We start from the raw sequence: 14323 nt of genomic DNA on the forward strand, positions 1-14323 counted from the left end.
TGAATATATTTTGACATCAGAGTCAGGCAATTCACTTGGAAGAATACCATGGAATCCATGAATTTTTAAAGTAAGATATTGCTGTTGCTTTGTATTGTGAAAAAAATGGTAGGGCCACAAAGGATGGACTGGCATTTTTGAAATTTAATAAACTTAACCAAAACATTACGACTTATGAAAACAATTTGTACAGCCTTCCACAACTTCAAAGAGGTAGTGATACATACTTATCCTTTTGGCAATATTAAATGCAGTTTCTTCCAAGCTGTTCTTCAAACTTGGTTTGATATAATGGTTCAACAGAGTACCTATTCGATTTCTATTCCCAGCAGCAACATGCAAGGCGGACAAGAGGCCTTTAGTTTGGGGATTGGTATCTGCCACTCTGGTATTATTCCACATATAAGCGCTATGCAGGGGTGTCAGCCATTTAGAGTTATTGCATGAATATCTGCCTTGAGCTACCAACTCATGGACAATGTCTAAATGTCCACTCTAGGCTTCCATATGAAGAGGGGTATACTCATACTCATCCCTAGTATTCATTTGGGTGGCCTTTTTGGAAAGTAGTCTTCACACCATAGTAAGCGGATTAATTTTGGCATCCCAAAGAAGAAATTTGCTTGGATCCTACTCCATTTTTTTCTTGAAATTGATACAATTCCTCACTCTTTCATCTTGTTCCTTGTCTGAACATGAGGACCTTTGGTGTCTTCATGTGCAACTTATTCTAGGAATGAGAAAATAGGAAACAATGCCTTCTTTGTAAATGATTTGGGAAATATCATGTTATAGTGTAAGAGAACTCACTATTCAACATATGGGCTTTAAGAGTTTTCCAGTAGCTTTCTAATGTTGGTATCCAACATTAGAAAAAATGTATAATGCAGTAGTAAAATAGAAGTCCTTGGTATGACTACCTAAATTCTTGTTTTTTTAAAGACACTTGTTTTCATCTAAAAATAGTCCTGTCTATTGCCTTCAAGTGATTTTGATGATTGAAGATGCTTAATGAGAAGTCAAAATGTATTAGTAGTCCTTTACTATCAATGAAATTTCACTTTTTCTTCTTGGAAAATATAATGATCAAAGCAATAGTTCAGAATCAGCAAGCAATAGTTCAGAATCATGCTTCAAGTGCAAGTGAATCACCAGTAAGTAATCCTTGATTCCATTTTCCACAAAGTTTTGTCACAGATACAATCTCCCTGCCTTCTGTAGCTGCTTTCCTAGCCTGGACCTATTCCTTCATTGTACAGGAAAAGTGTGATTCAACTGATTTCAGTCAGATCTGCTAGTAGAATTATCAAGTATTTAGATCCTTTTTTAAAATTAGTTGTAGGGCCTGAACTCTGGGCCTGGGCACTGTCCTTTAGCTCTTCAAATCAAGGTAAGCGCTCTACAACTTGAGCCACAGAACAACTTCTGGATTTTTCTGTTTATGTGGTGCTGTTCTGGGAAATGGCAGAGCAGAAAGTGAAATGATGCAACTAAAAATATAGAAGCAAAATAAATTAGGATAATTATGGAGCAACCATATTGTCTATGAGAACCATGAAAGAGAAAGCGGAAAAGAGATACAGATGTGAAATGACATAGCTAGCCACAAAATTCATGCTTCTAATCAATTTACAGAGCAAACATTTTTTTTTATTTTTTAAAAGAGATGGAAATAGAATTTATGTGTTTACTTGAAAATAGTAAATACATTTTTAGTCGCCTACGTAAAGAGACACAGCTTTGACCAAATTACAGACAAGAATCTTAATCCTTGGGCTTTGAAGGTGGCTCAGTGGTAGAGTGCTTGTCTTGCAGCTTACTATAGTGTGGAGAGTACTTTCCTAAAAGGCCACTTATATGAATACTAGGGATGAGGATGAGTATACCCCTCTTCATCGCGAACCCTAGAGTGGACACCTAGACATTGCCCATAAGTTGATATCTCAAGGCAGATATTCATGCAATAACTGTGAATGGCTGGACACCGCTGCACAGTGCTTATATGTGGAACATATTGCAACAGCACACACACACACACACACACCCCATGTACACACACAACATCAGATTTCTTCTTAAGTATTTTTTGTGTATGGTCTTTTAAGAAATTTACATTACTAACTTGAAATTCTGACAGGACAATATCATCACTGTACATCTTGCTTCTATGCTCTCAGTTTTAAATTACTATCTAAGTATGTGCATTACATATGTACAGGAAAAATTAAGAGCCACACGGGTGGCTCAGGTCTTTAATCCTACCTAATCAGAAAGACGAAATCTGATGACTGTTCTTTGAAACCAGACAAAAAAGTGCATTAGATTCTGGTTTGAAAGTAACTAGCAAAAGCTAGAAATGGAGCTGTAGTATGAGCAGTAAAATGCTAGAATTGAGAAAACTAAAACAAAAACATAAATTCTAGGACAGAGCCAGGCCATGAGTTCAAGCTCCAGTATTGGCACCAAACTAATGAATGATGAATGAATGAATAAACTAAAAATAAATTAAGTGGTCACATGTGGAGAGACAATTAAAATATAACAACCGTGGTAATTGGATTATGTATTAGTTTGTAATAAGTCAAATTATCTTTTTTCCTAATCACTAATATTTTAATTGAACTTTTATGTACAATAAACCCTGAATTTGGCATTCATGTATATGTGTGTGTACATGTGTGCACGTGTGTGTGTGTGTGTGTGTGTGTGTGTGTGTGTGTGTCAGCAGTTGCAATGTTGCTTGCCAATGTGGACAGAGTGAGGCTGAAAAGAGCTATGTTGCAATATTGTTATTTATCAGTGTTCCGGCCTGTCATTTCAGTGGAACCACCCTTCTGTACATTTTATTTGTAAAATAATAACATCATCATAATCAAAGCATTTACACCATTAAGTTAGATAAAAGAGATCACTTTCAGCTCTTAGTATATGCTAGGAAAGAAGATACACATATAATTAGGTAGTAAGTTATTGCTGTAACATGACTGTCAATACAAAATATGTATTTGACCTCTTAAATTGGATATACTTTAAAGATATACTCATAGAGTAATTTTGACCAACTTGACCAAACAGGTATTACTCTCCGGTTATTCCTGTGAAACTCAAGGTGGATAAACTCTTTCCGGATTTCTGTTGAAAATAACTTTCTTTGTAAGATTGTATCTATTCACACTAAGATAATAAACCGTATTTTTTAGGTTTGAATATCCCATCGTATTGACTGAAAATCAGTATTGTGGATATGTTTGTTAGATATACATTGCAAAAACAAACAAAAAGCATGTGTCACCTCCAGATTGTGGATGCATTTGAAGTTGTATTATACATACAAAGGTTTCTTCATTAATAGTACTTTTGTGGGAGTAACTATCACAACTTTAACAAATAAGGCTTTTTGAATATCCTTTCCAATATAAATAACATCCCAGAGCGAGTCTTGCAATTTCTGAAAACCCTTTGAATATTTTAGTGTTATTTCAGTTCATTGACTATACAGCTAAATACATTTCTGAAATAAACATTGTTAAAATCTGAAAATGTAAGTGGGTATATAGGCTTTTTATGCATCATTTTATGAAAAGCCAGTTTTTATGAAAATAAAAGATATAGAATAAAAGAATGGAAGTGAATTGGGTGAGCTAATTATTAGTATAAATTTATTTTCTATTAGCAAAGTCCTTTGAATATATATGATGAAGTTAAATTATGTCCTTCGTGACACTATGCTTCAGTTATTTTTAGAATCTTTGTAGTTATAAGAGTGAATTTGTAGTATAAATAAATGTCTTTGAAAATGATTAGGATTAATCTTGTTTTATGTTTCCTACTCCCAAGAAAATGAATTATTTTCAAGTGTTAACAGTTTACAATTGAATCTTCAGTATCATAAGAAATTTTGAACAAATATAGTAGTATTGATATCTTTTTTTCGGGGGTGGGGGGTCTGGTAGTGGGGCCTGAACTCTGGGCCTGGGCGCTGTGCCTCAGCTCTTCAGTTCAAGGCTAGCGGTCTTCCACTTGAGCCACAGCACCACTTGCGGTTTGTTTTCTTTTTGCTTATGTGGTGCTGAGGAATCGAACCCAGGGCTTCATGCATGCAAGGCAAGCGCTCTACCACTGAGCCACCTTCCCAGCCCTTAATGTCTTTTTAAACCAATTGTATTCACAAGTTGGAGAGGCTTTAATTCATGCTTAGGCCTTCTTGTCTATGATTTTTTATCCTCTCATTCCTAACATTAATAATAGGTCAGACTGCATTTTTGGTTACATGAAAGGTAAATTATTTATCTGGGGTCAAAGGTGATTTTTATATCAGTGTTGCTTTAATAGCATTTTAAAGTAGTACATTTGTCTCAAAATGTTGGGTATAAATAGCAATCAAAATACTTCTAATGGTAAACAACTTTGTTGAGCTACAATGTGGAAATGATTGGTCCATAAGACCTGCAGTCTGTTTCCATCAGGAATTGGGGAGGTCATTCTTTCAGTAAGACAGTGTTAAACAGAGTTAGGGTCCCCAGGCAGTGCAGGGTTGAGTGAAGGGATAGAATGTGATTTCTGCTATTTTGACCTAGAAATCAAGAATGTTATACTTTAGCAGTTCCTTTCACCAGGGAGGTTAGCATTGATTCTGAACTTCGAGTTTTCATATTACAGTTCCCTATTTTCTAACAAAGATAAACAAATATTATGAGTGTACACAATAATTCTGGGAATTTTTCCTAGAATTTTAGTCACAAAATAGAATGAGGTTAATTGATACATTCAGGGATGGACCTCAGGCTAACACTTACCATGTGTGCAATGTTGTACTAGTAATTACAACTCTGAAGACTTCAATATCATCATCTGAGAATTAAAAATTCCACTTTATGGAATTATTCTGAGGATTAAATTAGATACCATAGGTAAAGTACTTGGAAAAATAATCAATTAGCATTTGGCACATTCTACCTGTTATTTTATCATGTGGTGAATTCTAACATTTTTACTGTGATTTTTATTGTGTCTCTTTCTGATGTGCAATGTGATATATTGATATTCATTGCATTGATCATTTTTCGCTCACTATGAGGAAAATACCTGCAAAGAAAATTTCTGAGGAGGAAACTATTATATTGACTCATGGTTTAAGAGAACACAGTTTAAGATCAGATGTCTCCATTGTTTTTAATTATATTTTTATTATTTTAACTAGTTGTACAAGGGAATTTACATTCAATAAATCATGATTTAAGTGTAATGGATCTTTATATAACTTTTCCCTACACTTTTTTTCTTTTTTATTTCTTTTTTATTTTATTTTATTTTTTGGTGAACATACTGTACCGAGGAGTTACAATTACATGGGAAAGATAATGAGTACATTTCTTATCAAGCATTGCAGCCTCCTCCTTTGTTTACCCTTCACATCCGTTCCCAGCCTCCCCCAGCCCCCTCATCCAATACTCCCCACCTCCACAGTTGATTGAAATTAATAGCAATTATCCATTTTGTTAAAGTAGAGATGGTTTTCCCAATCTGATTCTCACAATTCATTGTCGAGAGCCCTGCAGGGAGTCTATCTGCATGATAGGCTTGACTATCACACTGGAACATCAGGAGGCTGTTCACAGAATCCGTTCTTTTCATCCTGCCCCATACAAATACCAGTAGCTGCTAACAACCACCTTTTCACCCTCCAGTAGCTGCTAATGACCACCTTTTCACCCCCCAGTAGCTGCTAACAACCACCTTTTCACTGCCCTAAGCAAGCATCCTCAGCTGCTACGCCCAATGAAAAAGCTTCCTTATTCTAAGCATATAAATACCCCTGTGTGAAAAATAAAATTTGGCAGCTTGATCAGAATCCTTGTCTTGCTGTCCTTCGTGTCTCTTGTCCCTTCATTCCTTCTCGCTTAGGTTGACCGCCCTTGTTGAAGTACTGCCGGTCGGGACAACTGGTGCCCAACGTGGGGCTCGAGCCTCTGACTAAGGAAGGAACGCCCTCCTCTGGGAAAACTTGGCCAAGTACAGTCCGAGATCACGAGATCGCCTTGACACACCCCACCTAGAGACAGATCCAGAAGGAGAGTGGGGACAGTGCATGGTAAGTGACCCACTATGGGACAAGCAATATAGTCACATGGTATATTTATGTCAGACCTCAAGGAGGCTTTCAAGACACGAGGAACGCGGGTTAAGAAAAAGGGTTTAGAATTATTTTTCTCATTCATAGAGGACTTGTGTCCTTGGTTCTCCTTTGAAGGAATCATAGATGCAAAAAGCTGGCAAAGAGTAGGAGATTGTTTAAAAGATTATTATGAAACCTTTGGTTCAGAAAAGGTTCCTGCTATGGCCTTTTCCTATTGGAATTTGATTAATGACTTTTTAAAATGTTCTCTGTTTGATGGTGGAATTTTAAAACTTGTGAAAACGGGAGAGGAGGTTCTCCAACATGCCTCTCGCCCCCCCCGAGGCTTGCCCATCGGTTGTATTAGATCTTGAAACTCCTTCTCAAAAGGTAGATGAACATTATTATCCTGTACCCCAGGCTGCCCATTCCCCTCAGAATAATTTAAATCCTGAGGAGGAGGCCACCCTGGAAGAGGAGGCGACCCAATATCGTCAGCCTGATTGGCCCCCTTTACTCAGTCATCCCCTACCTCAGATTATACCCTCTACCTCAAATATTCCGCATTCCTCTTATGCACCACCTCCCTTTTGTGACCCGGCCTTTCAAGGGCCCACTGCCCCTCCAGATCAAGATGTCCCCCCCCCTTTACCTAACCTGGCACCTTTACGCGAGACTCTTCAACATAGGCGAGAACACCTTCAACTTTTAAAAGAACTGCGGTCCCTTGATTATGAACTCCGCATACTGGCCTTGACCAATACGCCAAAAACGCCTGATAAAATTAAGGTTAGATCAGGCTATCAATCAGTTCTCGCCTTTCCAGTAACTCGGAGCCAGATAGATAGGGCCTCAGAGGGTGAGGAGGATGAATCAGAAGAGGAGGAAAAGGAAGATGAAGAACAGGATACTGTGGATGAAGAGGAACAACCCACCCAGGGAAAAGGCCAACAAGAGTATAAGAGGCTTAGCCTCCGGTTTGTTGAAAAGCTTAAAAATGCATGTGCCCAATATGGCCCAACTGCCCCTTATACATTAGCCTGTTAGAAAACCAAAGTGCACGCTGGCTCACCCCTAATGATTGGAAGTTCCTGGCCCGCGCCACCCTTAGTGTGGGTGATTTTGTTTTATGGAATGCGGACTTTAAGGAACAATGTAGAGAGACCGTGCAAAAAAATTTGGCTAAAACATCTTCAAAAACCTGGACCTATAATAAACTTTTGGTTAATGCGCCCTTTGATACCAATGCTAAACAGGTGCACTTTCCTACCGGACTTTTGGCACAAATTCAAAACGCTGGCCTTTATGCTTGGAAGCGTCTCCCTCAAAAGGGATAGGCTACTACTTCCCTGGCAAAGGTTAGACAGGGGCCAGAGGAACCCTACAGTGACTTTGTCTTGCGGCTTAACTTGGCTGCAGAAAGGCTTCTTGGGCCTAGTGAAAGTGAACGTGCCTTTGTTAAACATCTTGCCTTTGAAAATGCTAATCCGGCATGTCAAGATGTCCTCCAATCACATAAAAACAAGGGTGATCTCTCTGAGTTAGTCAGGCTTTGTGCTGGAGTAGGAACCGCTCACACCATGGGGCTCGCCATAGGTGTTGCCTTTACCAAGGCATTTCAAGGTTCAGTCCCCAGCTCGCATACTTGCTTTAATTGTAAACAACCTGGTCACTTTGCACGTGAATGTCCCTTTGGCAAACAAAGCCAAGGGGCAGTGCCCTCCAAAGCTACAGGTAGACCACTCCCTGCCACTTTTTGTCCCAAATGTGGTAAGGGCCTTCTTTGGGCCAACGAATGTAGATCTAAAACAAATGCCCTTGGACAGTCCATTCTCTCTCGTTTGGGAAACTTCCCTCGGGGCCAGCCCCTGGCCCCGACTATCCCCAAGACAAGCCCAGAGGCAATAGGGTTTGTCCCCTCCCAAACTCCCAGTCCTACACAAGCCCCCCACCTCTCTCAACAATTGCTTCCCTCCAGTGGGCAACCCCAGGCAGTGCAGGACTGGACCTCTGTGCCGCCACCAACACAGTACTAGACTCTGTACAAGGACCTCAAATAATAGCCACTGGGACCCTGGGACCCCCTCCGTCTCATATATGTGCCCTTATTTTTGGAAGAACCTCTGCTACCTTACAAGGTGTCCAAGTTTTTCCTGGTATTATTGATAATGATTATACAGGAGAATTAAAAATTTTGGCCGCGGCCATTAATGGTATTGCAGCTATTCCAGCTGGAACTAGGCTTGCACAATTGATACTGCTCCCATTAAATTCAGGGGGTTCTTCCACTGCTCAGACTACACTGTGAAGAACTGCTTCTTTGGGGTCTTCTGATGCCTATTGGGTTCAGCCTATCACTCAAAAAAGACCCACCCTCACCCTGCGAATTGAAGGAAAGGAGTTTCAGGGAATTTTGGATACTGGTGGAGATGCCACAATTATTTCCCAAAAATATTGGCCACCAAGTTGGCCCCTTACCTCGTCCCTAACTGACCTTAAAGGCATAGGGCAGTCAAAAAACCCTTTGGTAAGCTCCAGGGTTCTTAATTGGACTGACAAAGAGGGCAATAAGGTAACTGTTACTCCTTTTGTTGTTCCTGACCTCCCTGTTAACCTATGGGGCCGGGATATCTTGACCCAGATGAAAGTTATCCTTGCTAGTCCCAATTCTGTGGTTACACATCAAATGCTCCGTATGGATTTTGTCCCTGGTACGGGTCTTGGGAAATCAGGAGAAGGAATCGTTGAGCCCATCCAAGCTACCCAAAAAACAGATAAACATGGGCTTGGGTATTCGGATTTTTAGTATCGGCCCCTGACCCTCCTGTGCCCCATGCAGATAAAATCATTTGGGTGGATCAGTGGCCCTTTACCCAAGAAAAATTGGAGGCAGCCTCCATGTTAGTACAGGAACAGTTGGTGGCAGGCCATATAGAGCCATCTACTTCACCATGGAATACTCCTATTTTTGTTATAAAGAAAAAATCAGGCAAATGGCGCCTTTTACAAGATCTACGCGCCATTAATAAAGCTATGCGCCCAATGGGAGCACTACAGCCAGGCATTCCCACACTGGTGGCTATTCCCAGGGACTATTACAAAATGGTTATTGATTTAAAAGATTGTTTTTTTTTAACCATTCCCCTACATCCTGAGGACATACCCTATTTTGCCTTTAGCCTTCCTCGCATTAACTTTTAAGGCCCCATGCAAAGATTTCAATGGAAGGTACTTCCCCAATAGCTCTAGCCTTTGTCAAAAATATGTTGCCCAGGCAGTGGACCCTGTGAGAAAACGATGGCAGCGTGGCTATATATTACATTATATGGATGACATGTTGCTTGCTGCACCTGACACCCACGAACTTAGAAACTGCTATTTAGACCTTTATAAAGCCCTTACTGCCCTGGGACTACAGGTTGCCCCCGATAAAGTTCAAACACAGGATCCCTATACTTATTTGGGTCTAGAACTCCAAAATAATCAAATTCGGGTTCCTCAAATTCAACTTCGTTTAGACCATCTTCACACCCTTAATGATCTTCAAAATTGCTTGGAGATATTCAATGGCTTAGGCCATACCTAAGGTTGCCCACCAGCGTGCTTTTGCCTCTTAATGAGATTTTAAAAGGGGATTCTGACCCCTCCTCTCCTCTCAAGCTTACTCCCAATGCACGAAATGCCTTAAGCCAAGTTACTGAGGCCACCGCCCAGCATTTTGTTACACAGATTTCCTATAATCTTCCTCTGGTCTTAATTATTTTACATACCCCTCATACACCCACAGGATTGTTTTGGCAACAGATTCCCCACTCCAATAATAAGGGCAGCCCCCTGCTTTTGGTCCATTTACCCACCACATCCCCCAAGGTTATTGCTGTTTACCCTGCCCAGGTAGCCTCTATCATTATCAAAGTTCACTTGCTCTCTCGACAATATTTCGGCAAGGACCCTGATACAATTTTAATTCCATACACCAAAGACCAGAGTCAATTTTTACTTCAGACTGGGGATGAATGGGGCATCGCCCTGTCAGGATTTTTAGGACTAATTGACAATCATCTCCCCAATGATCCCCTTTTACACTTCGCCCAGCTATATCCATTTGTTTTTCCCAATGTTACTCAAAAGACTCCCATTCCTCAAGCCCTCACTGTCTTTACAGATGGCTCAAGCAATGGCCGTGCAGCCTTCATTGTTAACAACCATACCACCACCTTTGATGCCCCTTACCAATCAGCCTAGCTTGTGGAGTTATTCGCTATAACACAGGTTTTTATGACGTTTTTTGATAAGCCTATTAATATTTATACAGATAGTGCTTACATTGCTCATTCTGTTCTCTTGCTAGAAATTTTACCCGCTATTAAAGTTTCCTCCAATGCAGCATTTTTATTTACTCAGCTTCAACAGCTAATTCAGGCCAGGAGACATCCATTTTTTCTGGGACACATTAGGGCACATTCTGATCTCCCTGGCCCTCTTACACAGGGTAACGCTCAAGCTGATGCGGCCACTCATTCCATTTTTCCCGTTTTTGTTGAGCCTGTCCAAAAGGCTACAGAATTACATAATCTTCACCATCTAAATTCCCAGAGTCTTCGATTGCTTTGTAAAATTACTAGAGAGCAAGCACGGGAGATAGTAAAGTCATGCCCTGCCTGTGTTGTCTCCCTTCCTGTACAACATCTGGGTGTTAACCCCCGTGGATTGCTACCTAATCAAATCTGGCAAATGGATGTTACCCATTTTCCTGAATTTGGAAAAACAAGACATATACATGTCTCCATAGACACATTTAGCGGGTTTGATTTGCTTCACCACACTCAGGAGAAACTGCCAAAAATGTTCTCTCTCACCTTGTTTTTGCCTTTTCTGTAATGGGAAAACCAGCCCACATAAAGACAGACAATGGCCCTGCCTATACCAGTGCCAAGTTTAAACAGTTTTGTGCTATTTTTCAGATTTATCATACTACTGGGATTCACTATAACCCCCAAGGTCAGGGCATCGTAGAACGAGCCCACCACACCCTAACAACCTGGCTTACTCGCCTCAAAGCCTCTGCCTTTTCATTTTCCACTCCTAGGGATCGCCTTAGTTACACATTGTTCTCCCTTAATTTTCTAACTCTGGACAATGAAGGCCACTTGGCAGCTGACAGGCATTGGCACCCATCTTCCAGTACTGCCTGCCCGTCTGTCATGTGGCGAGACCCCCTTACAGGCAAATGGAAGGGCCCAGATCCTGTTCTTATCTGGGGGTGAGGTTCACCCTGTATTTTAGATCAAGAACAAGCAGCCCCAAGGTGGCTGCCAGAACGCTTGATAAAACAGGTTAATGGCTTACCACAACCCAGGGGAAACCTTCCCCCTGAGGATGATGCCTTTTCTCTTGCAGATGCAGCTAGAACTCCAGACATGGACCATCCTGTTTAAATTTATTAAATAATAGATTAATCTCTTGGTTTCTAAGCCCATACAGGTTCATCACCATCGCCTTGATATGGCAGACGCAGCATTGAGATCTAGAAATTAGTGTTTTTGCCATGAGCTTGTTCCAGTGGGAAACAGTCCCCCTTCTTTTTCTTATTTAGAAAACCCTTCTTATTCATAACTCCTGACCATTCAACAGGCAAGGCCTATTGCCATAAATAGGCTCGCCCCTCCTCCTATAGGCCCCTCCACTTGGGGGAGGATGCACCTATGGGAGGAAGAAAAAATGCTCTAATCAAGGGTGCAGGTAAGACTGCAGGGGGATGGATCCGCAAGATCCCAAAACCCAAGACCCCTGAGTGGCAAGCTCTGGTGCATGACGGTTGGCATGCATACCCACAAGCCATCTCCTCAAAAAACATGCCAAGGCCTGTAAAATTCCCCTCCCCGAGTGAGGACGCTTGCTCAGAGCAGAGAAAAACCCTGGCCCCTTAGAGGAACAGAGCCTCTGTCACCCCCTCAAAAAGAGCACCAACAATTGATGGTCAATTTTCTAAATAAGAAAGGGGGAGATGTTGTGAGCCCTGCAGGGAGTCTATCTGCATGATAGGCTTGACTATCTCACTGGAACATCAGGAGGCTGTTCACAGAATCTGGTCTTTTCATCCTGCCCCATACAAATACCAGTAGCTGCTTACAACCACCTTTTCACCCCCCAGTAGCTGCTAACGACCACCTTTTCACTGCCCTAAGCAAGCATCCTGCAGCTGCTACACCCAATGAAAAAGCTTCCTTATTCTAAGCATATAAATACCCCTATGTGAAAAATAAAATTTGGCAGCTTGATCAGAATCCTTGTCTTGCTGTCCTTCGTGTCTCTTGTCCCTTCATTCCTTCTCCCTTAGGTTCACCGCCCTCGTTGAAGTCCTGCGGGTCGGGACAATTCATCTTCCATTCAACAAGTAGTAATGTGTAACAATTCCCTTTGTTTTGCTCCTTATTAAATTTGTTTCCATTTTATTTCATAAGGAAGGATGATTTTATAAATCTATTGTAGATGCAAAAATATGTCAATATATTTCTAACTGTATGCAATGATTTATACATACACATATATTACACAGGTTACAATGATAATTTATAACTTCTGTTACTATACAATTTACTGAATTATTAAAAACGTCAACGGCTCATGCCTGGAATCCTGGTTACTCAGGAGGATAAGATCTGACGATCATGTTTTGAAGCCATCCTGGGCAGGAAAGTCCATGAGCCTCTTATCTCCAAACAACCAACAGAAAATCAGAATTGGAACTGTGGCTCAAAGTATTAGAGTGGTAACCTTGAGAGAAAAAGCTCAAGGACATCACCCAGGCTTTTAGTTCAAGAACTACAATCTACCCAAAAAAATCTAATTTACACCTTTGTAAGTAGAGTATTTCCATCACCCAAATGTACATCCATGCTCATTTGCAAGGTAACTCTGTTTTGTCTCAAGTACCACTAAATATTATCACTAAAGTAGCATTACAACGTGGGTTCATTCTATCTCTCTAATGGATTTTTTTCCACTCAAATACTCAAGTATTACAATTGTTCTAATTATTTAAATCATAGCTTTTTTTTACCCATAATACTAGAGTTTGATTGAGTGTTTTGTGCCCCTTAAATGGATGTTCTTACCACTTTGTCATGCCGCCAGCCCTAAGTTATCCTGATTATTTTTCAGCTAGAAACTGGCTTCCTACTTGTGTATTAACTTGGTCTCAGTGCACTTGATGTTATTCTTCCTGGAATTTAGAATAACAGGTGCATGGCATTGTGTACAGAACTTTCTGTTCAGTCTGGGATTTAGCCACTATCCTCCCAACAGTGCACTCCCATGTAGTCACAAATTTCATAAGCTTGTCATAGCTGATTTTTTTAAATCTTTCATTTCCTGCAGGTTCTTGAGTACTGAATTAATTTTTGTTTTCTTGGGTTGTTTTGTTTCATTTGAATCTATGTGTTGAGTTGTTCCTCACTTTTCCTTTTGTTTCTTTCCCTCAAGTTCTTACCTAAAGTGCTAAGAAACCAATTCTTCTTTTTCAAGATAGTCAGAGTGAACATTATTTATTCCATAGCAATTTCAGTATCTATGAATGGTATACACATGCTAAGCGCAGACTTTGGCATACACAGATAGATCATGAAATATATGAAGAAAATAAAACTACAGATGAATGCCAGGAGGAGAAAAAGCTATTATTAATTGTTTGACAGAGGTTTCTCTTCTAGTGAAAGAAATATATTGCTTGATGCAGGATTTCAAAAAATCATTTTGCTAGGAGGAACCTAAACAATCATCTAATACTATAGACTTGAGAGTGATGAATTGAATTCCTGAATAATTTACTTTTGGGACAAATAAAAGCAGGCTTCCAAAAAGAGAGTAGATTTTAGAGAAACATGATGAATTTTATGTAAATAGGTCCTTAGCTGATTTTGTTAATTTGTGAACTAATAGAGGGAAATAAAGTACAGCAAGGTAAAAAAAAAATAAATAACTTCACATTGAAATATTCATTTGTGTTTGTATATGTGTGCATGCATGTACGAGTACGCACACGAACATGTGCATATGCTCATGCATGCATTCATCATTCTTGAGGCTTGATAGTCGCTGGGAACTATTCCTCAACTTCCGTGCCCAAGGATAGTGGTCTACTACTTCAGCCACTGCTACAATTCTGTTGTGTTTTTTTTTTTATAGATAATCGCTTGTATTTTCATG

Source organism: Dipodomys merriami, unplaced genomic scaffold (assembly GCF_024711535.1).
Source record: "Dipodomys merriami isolate MVZ:Mamm:240054 unplaced genomic scaffold, mDipMer1.0.p SCAF_720, whole genome shotgun sequence".
Taxonomy (NCBI): Eukaryota; Metazoa; Chordata; class Mammalia; order Rodentia; family Heteromyidae; genus Dipodomys; species Dipodomys merriami.